At 45.0% G+C, this 20,298-nt stretch overlaps 1 protein-coding gene across 7 annotated transcripts in view; it reads left to right on the forward strand.

Moving 5' to 3' along the window:
- Kcnj15 (potassium channel, inwardly rectifying subfamily J, member 15) overlaps window positions 1-20,298 on the forward strand; it is a 51,593-nt gene that overhangs the window by 7,207 nt on the left and 24,088 nt on the right. Inside the window, exon 2 of one of the 7 annotated variants that reach the window (XR_001231266.1) lies at window positions 11,391-14,045. The exons of the other annotated variants lie outside the window; for them this stretch is intronic. The gene's annotated coding sequence lies outside the window, so the exon portion shown is untranslated. Of the gene's footprint in view, window positions 1-11,390; window positions 14,046-20,298 lie in introns of those variants that run through there. 7 annotated transcript variants of the gene reach the window in all.

A 20,298-nucleotide genomic window follows, 5' to 3' on the forward strand; every position in this document is an offset into this window, starting at 1 on the left:
ACCTGAACATGTCTTAACTTTTTCTCTTGATCTTTAAGAAGGATTTTTTTAAAAAAAAATCCTTCTCAGTGACTCTCAGAGTTCTTACTTTGTAGCCTCAGAATCACATACAATCGGCTGTTATTCCAGGTCCTTTCCTGTTTTTTCCTCTTTTGAATGTTTAAATAAATAGGTCACAATCAGTTATAGCCTTAGGTGATAAATTCTCCCTAATTAAAAATTGTCCTTAAAAATCAAAAGAAAGCTTCACATAAAACTGGAATGTACTTTTAAATGTCATTCTTTTGTGCAATTTGCACATTAGGGAGACTGCCAGCTCAACAACGAGACACACTTACCTCCAGCACCGCTTCCCTGGTTCTGCTCTTTCCGACCCTTCCTGGGGTTTTACTGATTTACAGGTTTCCTGCTTCCCCGGCTGTCATACAATACACTGACCAGGAAGGGAGTGACCCAGAGGTTGTCTGGGGCATCAGCAACAAAAAGCTGGAGTGGAACATCATTTAGCCAATTCTCCAGTGGTCCTAGCCTAGAAATTTCTGTCGCTGAATTAAACAAATGCATAAGTATTTTGGGAGTTTTAGAGAAATCAACCTAGTGGAAGTGTGTGATCCTGCGTTCCTAAGGAAAATGCTTTTCTAAAGAGCCCTCCCTCTCTGGCTGCTCCTTCCTTGTACCAACAGTTGTGGTCACTTTGCAGAAAGTGCTACTTCCTCAATTTCCTCTCCTCACACTTTTAACCAGTGCAGACAGCTGTCATTTGCGGGGAAAGAGAGTGTGAGACCCCAGGTTTCCCATGCCGGTGGTCTGGGAGCCAACAAAAGCAGGTCTTTTGGCTCCTTCCTTGGGGGCTGACCACGCTCTCCCTCCTGCTTGCAGGAAATCTTGAAAAGTTGCACGTTATTTCAGGGAATTTGTGTGTGTGTGTGTGTGTGTGTGAGTGTGTGGGTGTATGTGTGTAATTTTATGCCACAACAACAACATTCTGGGTACAAGAAAATCCACCCAACTGTGGCTAGAGGCACTGAATAGAGAGGCAAAGCTTTTCTGCCTTAATCAGTAAATGTCAAATACTTGACATAGCCTTTCCTGCCCGGTCTCCACTCATCTGTTGGAGGCTCCAGGCAGTCACTGACTTCCTTGTACGTGTTGCTTGAGAGGCCAACGTTGAGCCTGGAGTGTGTGTGTGTGTGTAGCTGCAGCTGCATTGGAATTTTAGAAGCAACTGTGCAGAGGATGAGCCACGAGCAGAGTGTGTCTGTGAGTGACCAGCCCCTGTGCTCGTGGAAGGTGTGCCAACCTCTGGGCATTCCCTTCACTCTTCAGTACACTGGTAATGCCACCCCTGCTATGGCCAAAGTGCTTCACACCAGAGCAAGCTAGGTGTTTCTAAATATGTGAATCCTCCTTTCAAGTAAAAATAATCTTGCAGAAAAGAACTTGTTGCAAGAATGAATGTTAGCTTTTGTTTGCAAAAAAGCGTATGTGGCTTATTAATGGACATAGGCAAAGGGCCAATCTGGCGGGCTACTATCTACCCTTCTCCCTCCTCTGGTGCAAGGTGGGCTGTGACCGGCAAGGTTGGCACAGGCAGAGCTCAGGTACAGAGTGAGCTAAGAGCAGCCTTGGATTTGTGTCAGTCGAGGACAGGTGTGACCCACACACCTGGCTCTTTGCTGCTGTTCAGGTAGCTTCCTGGGCCAGCTTTACAGACAGGTAAAGGAACCGTGTGATCAGACTGAAGTTCAGAGGTTAAAGAGCCCCAGGAAGGCCAGGTCTTTGAATCTTCTCAAAGCTAAAGGAACAAAGCGAATCCACTTCCCACTTCTAAAGGGAGAATTAAGGGCAGAGAAGGAGCTAAAATAATTAATAATTTATAAACAAAGCTTCTGGCAAAGAAATTTTATGTACTGTGTTACTTTGTGGAGATGGAAGGAAAAAACTGAGAGCATGGGTGTTCCTAATAAAAGGCGAGGCAAGACAATTGAACTTGACAAATGCAATCGCTGCAGAATGCTACCTGTGCCAAGTCGTCCAACAGTGGGTAGCGGATTCCCCCTCCCCACAGCTAAGCTCTTTGCACAGAGAGAAGGTCAGTGCCCCAGCAGGAAGGCAGGGATTAGTACTCCCTCTGATGCCATTCTGTCCTAGCTGGAGAAGTCATCAATAAACCAATAAGTATCACAATGTGAATTGATTCTAGAAGTTTATGCATGGCTGAGTGCTAGGACAGACTGTGTTTCTCACCTAAAATTTTATAGCATAAAATTCCAGCTATTTTAGTCATAATAAGAAGACGGTTCAGGGTTGCCTGATCATGCTCACAACATCAGGAGAGTCACAGAAAGAAAATCAAGGCCGTTTCCTTCCGTCCTTAACACAGCAGTAATGCAGCCCTATCTTTGCAAGAATGAATGTTAGCTTCCACGTTTGCAAAAATAGAATGTGTGGCTTGGAAAGGTGAATGCAAGAAGCAAAACCAGACAGGTACAAAAGCACACAGGTGCCAACCACCGGCCTCATGTCCAGAAGGGATTGGTTAAGTGGAAGAACACGTCTCTGTCTCCGAGGGACTAAGCACGGGAAGGGGAAATGTTGGGAAGAGTTAGCAACTGAATAAGCAAGATCTTTGTTTTTCCTGCTGCAGTTCTTTTTTTTTTTTTTTTTTTGGTTTTTCTCCGGTACCGGGAACTGAACTCACGACCTTGCACTTGCCAGGCAGGCGCTTTTGCCTCTGAGCTAAATCTCCAGCCCCTCCCGCTGCAGTTCAAATGCAGAGCAGTCTCCACTGTGGTGATCCACATTCACAAAGCAAGGAGATCTTTCTGTTCTGGGCTGGTCAAAAGTCACAGTGGCACCATCTGACCCTCACTCAGGCACAGGAATCTGAGGCAAATAGCCTCCTGGGGATGGCAGACTATGTCCCTAGGATTACAGGACACCCTGATCACTGCAGTAGAAAGGGGTGACTCAGAGGAGGAACACCGCAGCGGGCATTCCAGGTGCTCAGAGGACATAGGGGTCTGGCTTGGCCTCACGCACACCCCATTTGGGTTGGAGCTGTCCCAATATCAGGCTGACGGGCATGAGGGTCTTATACATTTTCTGCAGTGCTGGCACCAGAAATGACTCAAGATTTTATAGAGTTTAAAGTTATATAATTTGGGGTTTTCTTTGAGAAAAAAATGAATGCCAAATTGTGGCTGTGAGATCAGGATGAAGATTTGGAGATAATCTATCCCTGGGAGGAGCCCTGAAGCTAGAATGTCATCAATTTCATGATAAATCTATTCAATGTCTTGTCTAATAAAGGCCCAACACTTGTTTCTTGAATGAAGGGATGAATTAATCTATGTAAATGTTAACGTGCTAAGTAACTCTGAGAAAGCAGAAGCAAACACACTACGTAATGGTGCTTAGACATATCAAATCATCTGTCATAGATAGAAAACTGATAGCGGGAACATCTCTCATGTCATTGGCATGTTGCTATGAAGGGTAGATTCGTGCACGATGACTTAATATTGAGGTCATATCTAGGTTCTAGGGTAGGATACTATCAGAGCTGCTTTTGTGGAGTTAATGACACACATTTTCTACCTGGAAAGCCCCAAATTTAAAACTCAAAGAACCAATTTGATAGTGGCAAGCACAGAACCTAGCAGTGGTGGCAAACCTTTTGGAGCTAGCAGTGATAACCAACAGCCCATGGTGGCAAGGGTAGGCTCTCCATCACTATACTGGATGAATCTGCAATATGCCTCTCCTTTAATAGACTGACCACTTGCCCCCTTGAAATGTCTCTGTATCTGGCAAGGAAACCTCTTTTCCCCCTTGATTCTATTAATGTTGTTTCCAATTTCCAAAAGCAGTTAACAGTGTCATGTCTTGATACGAAGGCTGGCTAAACCCATGCCTTCCAGGCCAAAAAATGTTCTCACTCCATAGTGTTCATGTTTTCAAATATTTACAGATTGATATCTTGCTCTGTTCTTGTCCTCTTTGCCAGAGAATACAAGGTCGGGTTCCTGGCTCTTGTTTTCTTTCTTCTTAAGCTATTCTTCGTGTCTGGTCCTATATTTTAAGAAAGAACTGGGAAAATTTAGCCTTTGCTCTGAAAACTCATGAAATCTGGCATTGTGTGTACCTTGCCTACTAACCTCATGCTACATACCTGCTAGAACTTAAAGAAAATGTATGAACCCTGAGCCACCTCACTGTTTGTGTCTGACATCCTGTAAACACTAAGGAATGTCAGTCCCACCCCATCTTCTTTATAGCTTCAGAAGGCCATGGAAAGAATCTATAAACAGATAGTAAGCTACATCACACACAGACAGGAGTGCGCAAGCAACAAGGTCAGCATGGGTGTGTATTTAGATAGGACAGTAATAATGAAGCTACCTGTGGAGAGAAAGAGAGTATAATGGTGCTGACAATGTCATAACACAATGGCTCTTCAGTTTCAATATCTTGGTTAATAAATCTCAAATTAATAATTTCATCCTAAGGTCCATACGAATGATTAAATTTCAAAATCAATGTCCTCTCCACAGTAATGTTTTATAAAACATCACCATAGTGATGCTGACTTCTGAACATCACTCTAAACAGAAAACGTGGATAGGTAAGATGTGGCAGGACTTGATCCCTGCCAACACGAATGCAATGACAGTCTGGGCAAGAAGCACTTGGGGTTCCAGCTTCTGGCCCCTGTAGATGGAAGTCTCAGTCTCCTGGGAGTTGGGGAGACCTCTCTGGTGCTGGCCCTGTTCTTCCTGTCTCAGTACCTGGGCCAGGAGTGATTCCCTGAGCTGGAGGGAAGGTCTTGAAAGGAAGATTTTGAAACACAATCATCGTTTACAGCAGAGCAGCCTTGCACTGTCTTGGGAGTCCAATGTGGGTCCCTCTGAGTCCAGCCTTGCAAGAAATCAGAAGGGCTGCATTCAGACAGATCCACGAAATTCCTTCTCAGCTGAAAGCCCTCTCTTGACACACCATACCTTGAACACTTTAAAAACTGCAAGAATCCTACCGTAAAGACTTTCTTTAACTTTGAATCCGGGTTGAATAGCCATTTGGGATCACAGAACTGTCCCCCGCCTCTTCCCACTCCTAGAGCTGTTATTTATTCCTTTGGCTAATTTTCACAGGACTCCATTGGAGACACTTTGGTCAGCTGTGATTGCTGTGGGATGGCAACGTGTCACGTGATCAAGGGAACATTGGGTGATGCTCATGTTCTGCTTGGCTCTGAGCTGTACCCTTGGAACCCCAGCCATACCCCCAAGTGACTGGCCAGCCTTCCGGATTTCAAGGTGGCCACTTATAGTCAGCATCAGAGAATATTACTTTGTATTTCACTTTTTTTATATTCACTTTATTCTTAAAAATGCATAAATGAATATACAAAGACACACATATACACACACTCAAATACAACATGAGCGAGCAGTGGATAGAACACAAATGACAGCATGTTTCAAAGAGGTCATTTGATTAAACCATAATGTTTATGTAAGCCTCATCTATTTTTACAAGCCACAATTAAATATACCCAGACGTACCATAGCAAAACCTTGTTTGTGACTTCAAAATTAAATGTAGGTTTTACATATGCTTCATATTCCAGCCTGGTGATCGAGAGCCTGGGACACCTTTACATACATCATATTTTAAAATTCTTTCCAAAGACAATGTCTTTTCTCCTGTGTTGATCTTTTTTACTTCAGTTTTATTTTTTTACATCACTTCATGTATGATTTAATTGTCCACAATGAGGTTTACTTACTTTCTCCACTTGCATAGACTCAGGTCTAGCTCCAATGCGATCCTCCAAGCCTGGACTAGGAGCCTTCTGTGAATTCTCTCCCCATGCCTTGGTGTAGGCAGCTTGTCTCACTTGGCCCAACTTCACGGTGGCCTGTTGACTGGTCTCTTTCCCTTGCCACCTGAAGACCATGGGCAGTAGAGATTTTACCAGAATCTTGCTTTGTTCTCCTAGTGTTGAGTCCAAGGAATCCTTCAGATAATATTTATCAAATCCACAGGCATGGACATGAACTTCTGCTATAATTACATCTTCCCTTGCACTGAAAACCCACATCTATCCTATTCTGCAAACATAGAACAGACCATTTTAAACTGAAGGTCTCTGAAAATAGGTCTATCTGAAAATCAGAAGCTGGTGTGTTTTCCTTCATGGCAGTCATCCCAAGGCAATAGCTTGACTGAGAGGAGCATGAGTGGGGATTTTAGGTGAGGGACGTCATTCCTTGTAGAGAAAGGGGCACTGCGTAACTATGATAAAGCAGTTGTGTTAAGCTCATAGAGAAAACCAGGAGACGTGCAGAGAATTTCGGTGAGAAGAAACCAAAGAGACTTGAAACAAAGCAGAAAAGTAACACAGAGCTGGCAGGATTCAGTAAGGAAGCACGTGCTGCAAGTTTGATCCTGGGGTGGAAAACAGGGAAAAAAAGGAAAAGAAGAGTCTCCTGTGATTCTGGAATGTGAGGGGTGATTTAATGCATGAGCCAGCAAATCCAGGAGACAACAAAATTAATACCATCTTGATTTCCCTCCAAGCACCATGTTTAGACATGGGTGATGTTAGTGTACCGGCCGCATCAAAGCATTTAACTCTGAGTGTTTTTCAAATTTTCTACGTTCGAATGTAGAGAATTTTCTAGATTTGCCCATTTTAAAGATGAACTGTTCTAGGGTTGAAGCTTATAAGAGCCACTTTTTTGTGATTTCAATCAAATGCATTTCATTCTGATTGGGAGCAGCACCTGCTAGTCCCTGGCCATACAGAGTCTTGAGCTACATGAGGCTATGCATATTTAAACATGAGTTTTATAATTATGTATGTTAACTTGTCTCATTCAATATCCTGGGTATATTCCCTAAACTATGCTTTCTGCACGGCGCTTTGTTTAGTTTTCAATATTTGAAGAAATGATTTGACTTGCTAGCTGACAGGTGGTAGAAATACTGTGCATATTTAATGGTTTTTTAAATCAACTCCCTTTAACATTGTACTTACTTGGGTTCTAGCCCAGGGCCAGCTCTGCAGGAGACTGGGCAGTCTTAGATTTACTCAGAAGATAAGCATGGAAGAGACTTCCTCCTTGACGGCAGGGGCATTCCAGGCTGCCTTTGGGAGGAGATGTGGATAGCAGTAGAAGTGGAGAAACAGTATAAAAATTCTCAAAACTTGAGAACATCACCAGTGCCCAAGAGAATGTGATGAGAATTGCACTAGGGACCTCGATAATGGTCTGGGGAAGCCAAAAGGGAAAGACTAGACCCTTTGATATGGTTGGCAAAGGCACTGGAGCATTTGAGACGAGCTTGGGGAGTAAAGGGGACTAGGGTCAGGATGGGGCGGAGGAGCCACCAGAGCCCAGGGGAATGACGGGAGCCCCAGCAAGCCAGCAGGAGAGTGCAGGGAAGCTGCAGGCCATGGGCCCAGGGGTTGAGTTTGTAGGTGAGAAGGAAAAGGAGAGCAGTGACAGCAATGAATTTATCCATCAGTAGGACACGGGGCTGACAGTGTGGAGCCCGGGCACAGGGCCAGACCAGAGGCCCTGTGAGCACTTCCCCGTTCTCGTAGAGAGGGGCTTTCTCCCTTATGTCTTTGGAGATGAAGCAAAGAAGGTGCAGGGAGTAACATACTTATAGTTACGGGTTTTATAAGACATGACGTTGGTCTTGGAAAAGCCACTGGTCTCCAGAGGCCACACCGTTAGTGCTCTGCCAGGGAAAGCGAGACTCTGGGAGGCTGGTTGGAAAGGACTGCTCATCTTTCAGTTTGGTGGGCAACAACGAGTCGCTGAAGGTCTTGATTTGGGTTCTAAGGTACACTTTAGGAACACCAGTCTGGCAGTAATGCTGAGTAACTAGTCTGAATGGAATTTTGAGAGGCCTGGAAAAAGGAATGAAGACCTGGGTCAGGGCAGTGGCCTTAGAAAGGGGTGGAGGACGAAATGCATTCAGCAGAGGCAATCCGCCGGCTTGTCATAGGTTGGATATTGGAGTACAGGAGTTTAAAGACAGAGGTGGACATGGTGATGCCCTCAGTAGGAACCAAACATCAGAAGTAACTGGATTTAGAGAGGATAACAGGAGTTCAACTTTGGACCCTTGTGTTCTGAGCAGTTTAATGGGAGAAGTATTCTAGGAATGTGGAGACCACAGACCTCTGAACAGACATGAGCAATGCATGAAGTGATGTGCATGTGAATGGCCCAGAGGACAAGGGAAAAAGTGTAGAGAGGGGATGCAAAGAGGAGAGCAGGATGAGCACAAGACCAAGGAGAACATATCTGCCAAGGATGTGAAGAAAAGTCACCTAAGCAGAAAGTGAGTGGATGATCAGAACGGCACATGGGACGCCCAGAGTCTGCTGATCCAGCAGCAAGTAGCGCAAGGTGTTTCTAATGATGACATGGTTAATACTTGTTGTGGTTTATATTGAGACTATCCTCCAAAGGCCTCATGTGCTCATAAACGGGGTGTTATAACTGGCATGTATGAAAAAGGGTTGGACCATGGGGAGCGTATAGCTGCCTTGCTCTTAGGAGGCAAGGTCCGGTTAGAAGACATAGATCACTGGGGGCGTGGCCTGGAAGAGTGTATCTCCCTCCTGCACTCCTCCCTTTGCTCTCTGCTTCTTGTTCACCATAATGTGAGCAACTCTCCTCTGCCCAGGGCCTTCCACCATGCTGGTTCTGTGTTTAAGCCTGCTGCCCATGGACTGAAACTCCTGAAACGTGAGCCAAAATAAACCACTCCTCCCTTAATTGTGGATGTCAGGCACTGAGAGTCAGCCATAAGAAAGTGACTAAGACAATGGCACGACCCTTGGCTCATGTGTCAGAAAAGGGCAGAAGGAGGAAGGTTAAGCACGGCTGTGTGTCAAGGGAAGAGGCAGTGCAGGGTCTGCAGGCACCATTGAGAAAAGAGGGTGGAAGGCTTGGCAGACTCCTAGTCAGCTGATAAGGTCAGAGGAATGGGGTGGCCACCATTGGCTGGTGAGGTAAAGTCCTCAGGGGTCAGAGAACGTGTATTCCTCACTGGTTAGAGGTGTGTTTCTCATCCTGTAAGTGTGGCGACGCCACTCCGTTTCCTTCTTAAAGTCAAGTGAGTGATTCAACAGGTTGGCATCCCTCATCATTTAAGACAAGTACGTGTAGCTGTGGGATGTTCCTGAAGTCACATAAACCGATGCTCACTGGGGAAGGGACGGCAGATTCCAGCCGCTCACCAGAACTGGGCAAGTACCTGGTTCTTGCCAGCCCTGTGCTTCAGCCTTCTGAGACACTGAATGAACCACAAGTTCATTCTTGAATGTGTTTCCAATAAAAAGGGGGGAAAGATAATGCAGTGTCCAAATTTGCTAATTGCTGCCATGATTGAAGCTAGATTTTTCAAGTTTCTACTCTCACAAGATCAGTGACCTCTTAAATGCAAACAGGAGCTGACAGAGATAGCAGTAATACAGGGACAGAAGGAGGCAGCTGCTTTCAGAGCAAGGATCTGGCTGGGCTCCTGCCTGCTGTGAAGGTTTCCGCTGCTCGGCCTGTCTTCTGGTTTTCCAATGTCATGCTGCGATCATGCAAAAACTTCAGCAGGATAGAAAGTATTATATTATAGTAGTTTCAAAAAATATGTGGGGGGGGGGCAAAAAAAATCACAGCCTAAATTTTCTTAGCAAAAATCAAATGAGTAAAGCACACATTGGAAAGTTCTGGGTAGGAGAGTGCAAATATCCGCTAAGAGTACTTATAGCCCTACAGAAACGGAGCTGGGCGGAGTGAGAAACAGCTCCTGAGGATGGAGGCTCAGAGAAGACAAGAAGACATGGTCATTCTGATGTGACAGGCAGCCTGACCTGGGGAGGAGGGACTTGGATGGCTGGAATCTCACATCTCTGCATGCGAATTCCAGAAGAGCAAATGCCTTGGGCCAGGCACACCACACTTTGGAGCCTGCACATACTTCTGGATGTTGGAAGTTGGCTTTTCCCCAAACCACTTCCAGTGCCTACCCTTCTCCAAACCCTGTCCGCCTACCCTGCCCCCCACTCCCCACCCCTCACCCCTGCAACAAGAAGAACACAGATTAATCCTCTGGCAATCGGGGAAGAAAGGGTGACACTTGGAACAGAACACCCTGGATTGAGACCCCAGTTATGGGTGGATAGACGGGGGAAGTTGTCTAACTTCTTCATTTCTTACCTGGAAAACTGGAGAAGTTCCTGCCACAGGGGGGATGAGAGAATTAAAGGAGATGGTTTTCATGAAAGAGTTAGGGAAACAAGTTCCATCTTGTGTTTTATGAATTGATAGGAAACAAATATTCTCAAAATGACCAAAAATCATTTCCACTTCCCTCCCTAAGGGCCTGATTCCCTCATCATAGTTCTGCTTTAAAACAAAAACAAAACAAAACAAAGCAAAACAAAGCAAAGCAAAACAAAGCAAAGCAAAACAAAACAAAACCAACCTCTAAAAAGAAAGCTTCAATTCCAGAGTCTAGGCGGCCATCCTTACAAAGTCTCCTAGCCTCTCTTTGGTAACCAATATAAAGAATTATACCCCACAGCCTCAAACTGATGAATACAATGAGATACAGAAAAGCTAGTGACTGGGTTTGGCTCTGAGAAAACACTATTGTTCCCAATGCCAAATTAATCAGAAATTATTCTTTCAATATTAATGCATAGGCTCCTCTTTCTTTCCTGTAAAAATGACGTTGAAGCATTAGAAAAATAACTTTCTCCTGTGTTTTATTTGGAGGAGAGAGTGTGACGAAGAGGAGGAATATGAACTTGGCATGCAAGTGAGCCATGCTTTGGAATTCGGGTGGGTCTAGGAAAAAGCAGAGACTTCAGTGGAAAACATACATGGGTGTGTGGCAAATCCCTGTAAACTATAAATTGACTACATGCTGCTTGAGCTGGTATGGAGAGAAACCACAAAGCTCCCTGAAATCAGAAGAGAGGAGACAGAGAGTAAGCTTCGCTCTCTGAGTCTCCCAGGTACGCTCAGAGCAGGGATGTTGTGATTACCAATAGCTGTGGCTGCTGCAGTGAGCCTGGTCATGGTAAAGCCCCTCCCGTGGTCGCCTGGGTTTCTGTAGGAAGGGTCGCTCCTGGTCTGGGTTCTCCATGACTAGCCTCCGAATCCCCTCATCTTCTGCCATCTCTTGCTACCAGGTCCCTTATTCAGCTGCTGCTGGATTCTTCGTGTTTCCCCTTCGTGGGAAGCTGGTCTTTCCTTTTCCTATCAGCACTTTTATCCATCTTTCTGGGCCCATGGAGGCTCAGCTTTCCCAGCCCTTGAAGCCTGACCTCTTCTGCATTTCCTATGTTTCTCCTTTTCTAGGTAAATGAGACCTGGAATGTGTGTGCCCCGCTAAGCACCAGACCCATGCTGTGTCCTGACCTGAGCATGTGTCTGATGAAGGTGCCTCCTACCGCCCCGGTGGAACAGAAGACACTGGAGGCTGAGGCCTACAGCCATCCACCTTTGCTGAGTCCTGCATTGCCTCAAGGCTTGAACATTCAGTTCACTACAGTCCCAGTCCACAGCGAGGAAGCCTTACCACCTCCCTTTCTCCAAATGAGGAAAGAGTCAGGGAGATGAAGTCACTTGGCCAAAGTCTCCAGCCCAGTTACCTTGCAGAGAATGTCCCACTTCACCTTCAGGATGGCTGCAGTGGGCAGGCTTTAGACAACATCCCCTGCACAAGGTTATAATCAGGAGATGTGAACCCAAGTCTGTCTCCAAAAAATAACCCTGTGCCTATAGCCTCTTGCTTCCCTGTCACCAAAATGCCCAACACAGAGCTGAGCATGAATCCCAGCAGATGAATATGCAATCATACCATTTTGCCTGAACCGAAGGAAAATGACAAAAATCTGCAAGTGTAATTAGAATGGTATATTTTCGGCAGGACCAACACAAAACTATTTCCCATTCTTTGTTCTTTTGATATAAGGTTTACAAGCAGACCCATATTTAAGGGAGCTCTTAGGTATTTTGTCACCCACATCCAATATATTTCCATCCACATCAAGCACATTGTAAGCAGTTTTGTACACACTGGGTATGCTGATAACTCGACCTCTCTGGTCACCAGAGGCCTCTCTAGGAGGCAGCGCCATTCTGATTCGGTGCATTTGAATCTGTCTGGGTGCCAGAAACAGCAGAACTAACTGATCTCAGGCCAATGGATCTTTCGAAACCCTTCATGTAACAAAACTAGGTTGTGTATCTTCCAACAAAAAATTGTTAGATCTGCTTAATTAAGCCCAAATTTGGAGTGCAGAGAGTCTCTGTGCTTTGCTTTAAATTTCACTTCATGGAAAGTTAATGCTTTCAAGGATTTCAGAGAAATAAGCCCAGTCCTCTCTTTCAATACAGATGAGGAAACTGAAGTTAAGAGAGGCCATAGGACTTGCCCAAGATTTTGTGGCATGTATAGGAGCTCACCCTTCAGGTATTACTTGGGGCATCTTACCAGGCCTGATTTGCTCAGGCCCCATGTGGAATCTGAAGCAGAAAAGGTGAATCCCAACCTGGGGGAAGCAAAATTACTAAACTGGCCTATAGTTTGGAAACAGAGATGAGAGAAATGAGTCAAAAGACCATGCATTAAACACCTGCAAAATTCAACAAGATCCCTAAAGATAGAACAGTTATTATGTGCCAATTTAAGTAAATAAAAATAGTGTGAGAATGGAATGATTCTCAATTTCCAAAAATGGCTGAAATGTGACCGTGCTCCTTCCTTCAACTCTCCCAGTGCTACGGTGGCCTGGAAGGTAAATCCTTCACGGCTGAGCTCTGGGTGCTCTGATGTTTAAGCTCATCATCCCCAGCACTGGCTGCCAACCTAGTCATGATCACTCCATGCAGATTGTCCTTGTCCTGTATAGGAAGACACTGTGGGGATGAACAAAACACCTGTGGAGCTGTACCTGGAGTGCACATGAACACAGCCACATGAGTTCCTTGTGATGTCATGGAAGTCACCAGTGTGTTTCCATTTCCTGTAATAAGTATCCACCACAAGGGGCTGCTTTTAAGCGAAGTGGAAAACGCCATGACCCACAGTCACAAGGAGCACAGGACAGAAAGCATGGGCCCAGAATAGTCTTTAAGAACTACTAAAGCAGGATATCATCATTCTGAAGTTCCCGACCACATCAGTAAGAATTCAAGATAGAGAATTTTTAGGAACTCATGGGACCTCTGATGGATAAGGAGATATTTGTGTTGCCTCCTAGCCCTCTGTAGGTGTCAGTTCTGCACAGTAGTGTTACTGTCTGGTAGCTTTAAAACAGTCTGGATATAAATACCCTATGCCCAAGCCCCAGAGATCTACAGGTTGTGCCCTTGCAAGCACTTGAGGGTCTCTCCGAGGTGGAGACAGAGATTCCCCCCAAATACACATGCCCCACCTCCTGGGGCCAAGAGGGCATGCTCCGCCCACCAGCTCAGCATCACAGAAGCCCCACCCTCTGAGCCTGGGCCCAGCACCTGGACTCGGAAAGAACCTAGCGAGTTTCCAGTTGGTTAATCAGCACGGTGCACAAGGAAAAGGGGAAATCCCCAAGCCTCCACAGAGATTTCCAGAAGCTCCAAGCAGGGTGACCCATCGTGATCTCAGACATGGCTTTCCCCGCTCTTGACTTTTTTCACTTCTGCTGGCACAGATTTTTACTGACTTGAAGAAAAGTTCCACTCTTAAAACTCATAGTGTTTAAAAATGATTGAGCACTACTCTGCGTGATATCCTGAATAAAAATACAATAGTAATGTCATCCACAAAGCAGCTGATTCGCTCCTGCACCCTACACTGTAAAGAGAAATCTAATTTTTCTGCATGCAATTTATCTACATAGTTTATCTGTTTCAGTTGTCATCCATCACTCTCATGCAAAGCTTTGGGTATGGAACTAACCTAATTCCAAAGATTTATTTCAAGAGAAAAGCACCAACCATGCTTTTAAAAATAGCTGTTAGCTACTTGTTTCCAAAAAAACTTATGAATAAATTATTTTTAGCTAATGTTGAGTTTTGAACCTTCAAGACCCCGATTTTAATGAGATGTACAACAAATGTGGCTGGTGGAAGAGGCACACATACTTAGGTTTGTTTCTTTCACTGTTCTCTATAGTATCATTCCAAAGTCGCATTACTTATAAAAAGTGCTAAGCTTTTATTAGACAACAGTAGCTAGCTAATAGCCATCTTCCTGTTGATTAAATTTTTACCTTAGTATTTTGAGGTTCTAACTCAAGTCCTGGTTAACTGTCATTCTCAGTCTTTGACGGTGATAGAAGATGTCCTGAATATATTGCTCCAGGTTAATCTCAGCTCTCGGAAATGATTTACACATCCCTAGGTAATGAAAAGCTCATTTTCCTCTCAATATTTACAAAGTAATTTTCCAAGCTTGAAAATACTGGGATGTAATGATCTCTAATAATTTTATAGTTGATCTGTTCTAATGTTGTATCAATGATCTACCCATTATCTTAGGATATTACCCCCGTTGTAGGAGATTTCTCCCACCAGAGTTTAGGTTATATACTTTCCCAGTGCAATTTATTTTAAAACCAGGAAGCTCCCTAAACTGGGAGACTTGTGTGTCCCACCCTGACAGAGCTACACAGCCTAGCAGCTGCATTTTTGACCATCAATTGTTAAACATGCAATGCAAATGTTATACAAGTAAATGGACTCTCAGAAGTTCACGTGTGTGCTCCCCAGTCACCATGGCCTGTGCTGGGAGAGGACTTTGAGGTCAGTTCATTCAAACCTCTCATTTTACAGATGAGGAAAACAGGAGTAATTGATAGCTAGGGATACTAAATTACAGCTTTTCTCAAGCTAGATAGCAGAGTTAGTAGGCTTCTTAATGTGCTCAATTGCTGTATGGATTCCACGAGCTGATGAGTGTGCTCTGACCTTGAGCATTTACATTCTGCGGCTTTCAAATGTTTATGTTTCTAATGCGGTGTTTGTAATCCCATGCTCCGGCAACCTCTTACCACCGAGGCCTCAGGCCTCGCCAGTTCTCAGCTCGGGCGGCCCACCTCTCCCACACGCAGTCAGCACTTTCAGGATGTTTTTCCCGTGCAGAGCATGATAGGTGTGACCCCTCACGCCCGGGAATCTCACAGAGCCCTTCTGACGTTGAATCCTCTCTTCTTCTCTAGTTGCTGGCTAGTTGGAGCTCAGGTAGGATCCTCTTACAATAAAGCACCAGCCTCATTCCCTTGATGGAGACCACACTGTCTCCAGGGTCGGCCTCTGCTCAGCGTTTTCCTGTAACTTACCTTTCTCCCCTTTCCCCACACTGGAACGTCGATGTCCTTAGCTCAAGCATTTCATCTGTACTGCTGTATCTCCCATAGCTAGAACAGTCGGGCACGGGAGCTGATGAATGGATGTGCAGTGGATCTATCCTTTGTCCTTTCCCTGTCTTAGTGAAACAGGTAAGCTCTCCTTTCTGAAACTTACATCTCTGATGACATCGGCACCTGCTGGTCCTCCCTCAGATCTGCGGTCTGTCGCTCACACCCTCTTTCTCGAAATCTTGGCATTTTAGCTGTCCATGCTGATAGGGTTATTTAGCTGGCCAATCTCTGGCTGCTCTTCCTCCGGGCCTTTGCTGGAAAATTCTCTCTGCCGCTCTTCAGTATACGCAGTCTCCAAGGCTTTCCTCTCTGCTTCTGTCTTCCCTGGGTAATTTCCTTTTTCGAAGATCGCCTTGGTCAACCTTGACTTCTCTGTTCAGTGATTCTGAAATTTCCATCTCTATTTCCGGATCTGCTCCTGAGACATAGACACCTCAAAGCAACCTCAGTTTTCAGAGCTGACCTCCCCCTGCTGCTCACAATGTTCTTCCCAAAATTTCCCCTTCATCCACACAGCAAACCCCGCTCAGCTCCTGGTCACGCATCACCTTTTCACATCTGAAAGATGCAAGAATTTTGCCTGGTAATGACCAAGATGACAGTCTACCTAGCTCACGCACTGCTCAGCCAAATTCATCAGCCCCCTAATGAACAATCTCCCCTTGGCTACTTTCTTCCCTTTCAATCTGACTTCCTAGATGAGCCTGGCTTCTTTTTTTCACTGAAAAACTAAAGTTCGCAGTCTGACCTCCCCTGCCTTGTAAAACTCATTAATAGTGCAGCTCCCACTCTGGCCCTATTTTAATTTTTTTTTCTTTGAGGTTCCCCACCGATTCTCAACCATAGATACACATTAGAAGCAAGTGAGGAGCTGTAAAACATTAGCAAGACTCAGAGCCCTACTCTTACGCTTCCTTCTGAGAGTTTCTGGTTTGATTGGCTCATACCAAGGCCAAGACATTAGTGCATGCTAAATCTTCCCAGGTGCATCTCATATACCTCCAAATCACAGAAGGACTCATGATTGGCAAATCCTATAACCAAACCAGAGGAGCATCCTCCAAACACATTTTTCCAGGCCGTACTTTTCCCTGGGCAATTTCCCTTATCAGCAATCATTTTCCTTCCATTTCCTCTTGCTAAGGAAACTCAGAAAGATTTCTTTGATTCTTCCAGTTTGAAGGAATTGGTTCTTCTTCTGGAAAACCTTACTACATTTCTATACATCACATTCATTCATGTGCGTTAGGAAACGCTGTGTTAAAAATGGACAATAGAGAGAAATGACAAAGCCAGGTCTCTAAACCCAAGGTTACAGTCTTTTGGAGAGAGAGAAACACATGAACTAATGAGTATCAAGTTTTATGGCAGAAGTAGAGATGTATCCATGGGTCCATGGGATACTGTTTAGGTATAAAGGAGTCTGTCTTGCTGGGTATAAAATCCTATGTCTATATCATCTCCCCTCTCAGATGGTATACTGAACGTGAACCATGATTCACTCTCTTTTACATATTTCAAAGAATACAGTAGTGTTAAATGTTGTCTGAATGAATGAGTGAGTGAAAGAATGATACATTTGTGATTGCAAGTCAGGAATCACGGCTTAAGGGAACAGCTCTGTAGTTCAGAGATTGAGCTGGGAGTGAGTGGGTCTCACTGGAGTTCCAAGGCTCATACCATAATTTTCAGTCCTAAACAATGCATGAGTTTTACATTTCTCTTAAACCACCTGTGTTGTGGTTTACTTAAAATGGTAATGGGGTTAGCATATTAGAAACTTGGTCTCTTTCTCATAACTGAGAAGGTGGAAATGGTTTATTCAAGACAACATTTTGCCTCTTTAATTTTAGTAAGCAAACTGAAGATGCTAGAGATGAAACATGCTGGTGTGATGGTGGACAGAAAGAACTGAGGGGGATTAGGGGAAGCACCGGCCCACCCAACAGACCCATGGGCATGGCTCCTCCCCCTTGACCTCGCTGTGATTCTCTAGTTAACTTTGGGCCTCCTAAAGATGTTATGGATAAAGCACCAAGTGAGTATACACAAAGACCTTGAAATAATTTCCACACTAACTTTGTGTATGTGGTTTGGTGTGTGGGGGGGTGTGAATTAAATGAAGGATGAGCTGATATGTGCATGAAAGTATTGCACTTCTCCACTGGAAACTTCTCCTCCTTTGAGTAGCTAGAGACACGATTAAATGTTCTCTTCAAAGTAAACTGTCTCAGAGAGAAAAGCCATCTTTGCATGGCCAGGATGCCGGTGAGTCACAACACAAGGGTTAGCTCAGCTTCCAAGAGTGTCTGAGTCAGAAGAGATGAAAAGAAGTGCTTCGTACCCCGGAGGATTTCAACACTATGCAAACTCATTTCCCGTGGAGACTGAACAATGTGCAAATATAAATCAGTTCACTAAAGCAATTTTTAAAAGGGCACATGCAGTGAAAAAGGCATAGACACCATGCACATGTTGTGGGCCATGTCCTTGATATTCATTCATTATTTAGGAATGGATAATGACTCTGTTTATGGATTTCTGCCGAACTTATTACTGGAGTCAAGAAAACATTTTTGGAGCACCCATGACTGCCAGGGAATGTACAATGAGAGACAGCACAATTTAGGAACAGTGGTGGACAGGTCCAATGGCTGCCCTTCGAGGTTTTGCTGTGCAGAAGTGGGTTATACATAGAGCGCGGAGCACTGTGTCACTGCAGGGAGGACAGTGACATTACACTCTCTGGGGTAAAGAGGAAGAGGGACCTTTAGTGCAGTGGGAGGCTCAGATGGGCAAGTGCAGTTGCAGGTTCTGACTTGAGGATGGGTTTGCAAGGCAGCACGGGGGGAGGGAGAAGCAGCAGGTGTAAGGAGTGAGGTGTCCTGGGATTGTGGAGGCGTGAAAGCAGCTTGTCCTTACTGGAGCATGGACAATGGGAGGAGAACATCCCAAGATGAGGCCAACGTGGTAACCAGGGGCTACACCATGGAAATCCTGGGACATCAGGTCAGCAGTTAGACTGTCCTATAAGGAATCAGGCCCAATTAGATTTGACGCAGCGACAGACTGGAGCCAGGCACTGTGACTTCTCTCAGCTGACAAGAGCAAGTTCTCAGTTTTGGAACTTTGCATTTGCATTTCAGAAAGAATAGTTTTAAAAACAGGAGGGTTGAGTGGGAAGGACCAGGTAGAGGCCTGGGAGTGGCCAGGAAGGTGTTGTGATTGGGGGGGGCAGGAGAGAAGACCCTAGGGTCTGTGCCCAGGAGCCTTGCAAAGGCAGGTGACATTGATGGAAGCAGGAGTAATGCAGGACAGAAAACCAAAGACTGTGCTGCAGATCACACAGGAAGCGGGGAAAGCAGGCAGACTGGAGGGCCGCTGCAGGGCGAGTCACAAAAGTGAAGTCCACAGGAGCAGGAGCAGGTTGGGGGAGGTGGCTATGTCACTGTTAATTACTCAGCATGGTGCCCTGCCAGGTCATGCTGACTCCGCAGGACTGACACAGCTGCGCATGCCCTAGGGGACAGAGACAGCAGTAATTCACCTCTGCTCAGCTCCTCACTCCTTCAGTGTGCAGAAACACTCCCTGTGAGATCTGGGGCTGCTTTTCTGGAACTGGAAGTTCCCTTTGCTTCCGGACATTCACCACCATTGCACCATTTGACACGCAGTAGCACCTATAAAGTGAATACAGGTGTTCACACACCAGGGTGTGAGGTCGGGAGCTGGTCTCCAGCCAGACAGACTGCGGTTGCTACTACTCCAGCTACTGGGGCTTCCACTGACTTCCTTTGACCAGAAGTTTCCCAGAGTTATTTTGAACTGTGGAGTTAGAAGTCTACAAAGTGTGATCAACAAACAGTGAATGTTTATTTTTTAAGCATTTATTACAGTAAAAGACACATTGCCATGCATCTCCCCTCAAAATCCTCCCTCTCACTTTGAACACCCTTATCCCATCTTTCTGGCCACTTTCTACAGCAGCTCTGAAGTCTTTTCTCATGGGCATCTTTAGTTGTGTTGTCCTGGCTGCCCTGAAGTTCTGAATCAGTTTAGAAACTTTCTTTCTCACGGTTATTTTGACTTTGGGAAATAACAATAGGTTGTGTGGTACCAGATCCGGTCAATAAGGTGGATGAGGACACAGTGTCATGTTTTTACAAACCCGCCTTTCCCTTGAATGGCACTCACAGCATTAACTATATTTTTGATAGACTACTCAGAGATACTTTAAAACTTACTTGAAATCACTCCTGCATAGTGCCACCTGGCTCAGAGAAGCAAAGGTATATAGTTTAAGTTAGACAAAAGTAGTCTTTTGTCATAGGGCAAACATGAACTGCTGAGCAGGCTACATAAATTAACAGATTCATTTGATTCAGGGAGTGTGTGTGTGTGTGTGTGTGTGTGTGTGTGTGCACGCATACATACGACGTTCCTCTTCTTTTCAATGAGGAACCCCTGTAACCTTCCTAACAGCAAGATTTCGTCAGGGTGCTGGTATATGGCGATGTCTGTCCTCAGTCATGGAAGAGACGCATGACTTAGCACTCTTCTAGTTAGTGTTAGCTCCAGGAGTGGTCAAGATCTTGGTTTCCAGCTACGCCTCCCAGAAAGAAACTTTCGAGATAAAAGACAAACCTTGGAAAAGAATTGCTGACTACAGGGTTGTTTTGTAATACTGTATGGTGACTTATAAACAATGTTTTTTTTTTCCCAATGGAATCAGCTAGGGACCATGAACTTTCTCCCATAGGTAAAGCCATCTTTCCAGGAAGCTCTCTGGAGGCCTCACTATCTGTAGGGCTTGGGATGAGAAGTCAGCTTAAATGTCCCCCTATCATCCACAGTCACTCAAC

Source organism: Chinchilla lanigera, unplaced genomic scaffold (assembly GCF_000276665.1).
Source record: "Chinchilla lanigera isolate Chin_1 unplaced genomic scaffold, ChiLan1.0 scaffold00006, whole genome shotgun sequence".
NCBI lineage: Eukaryota > Metazoa > Chordata > Mammalia > Rodentia > Chinchillidae > Chinchilla > Chinchilla lanigera.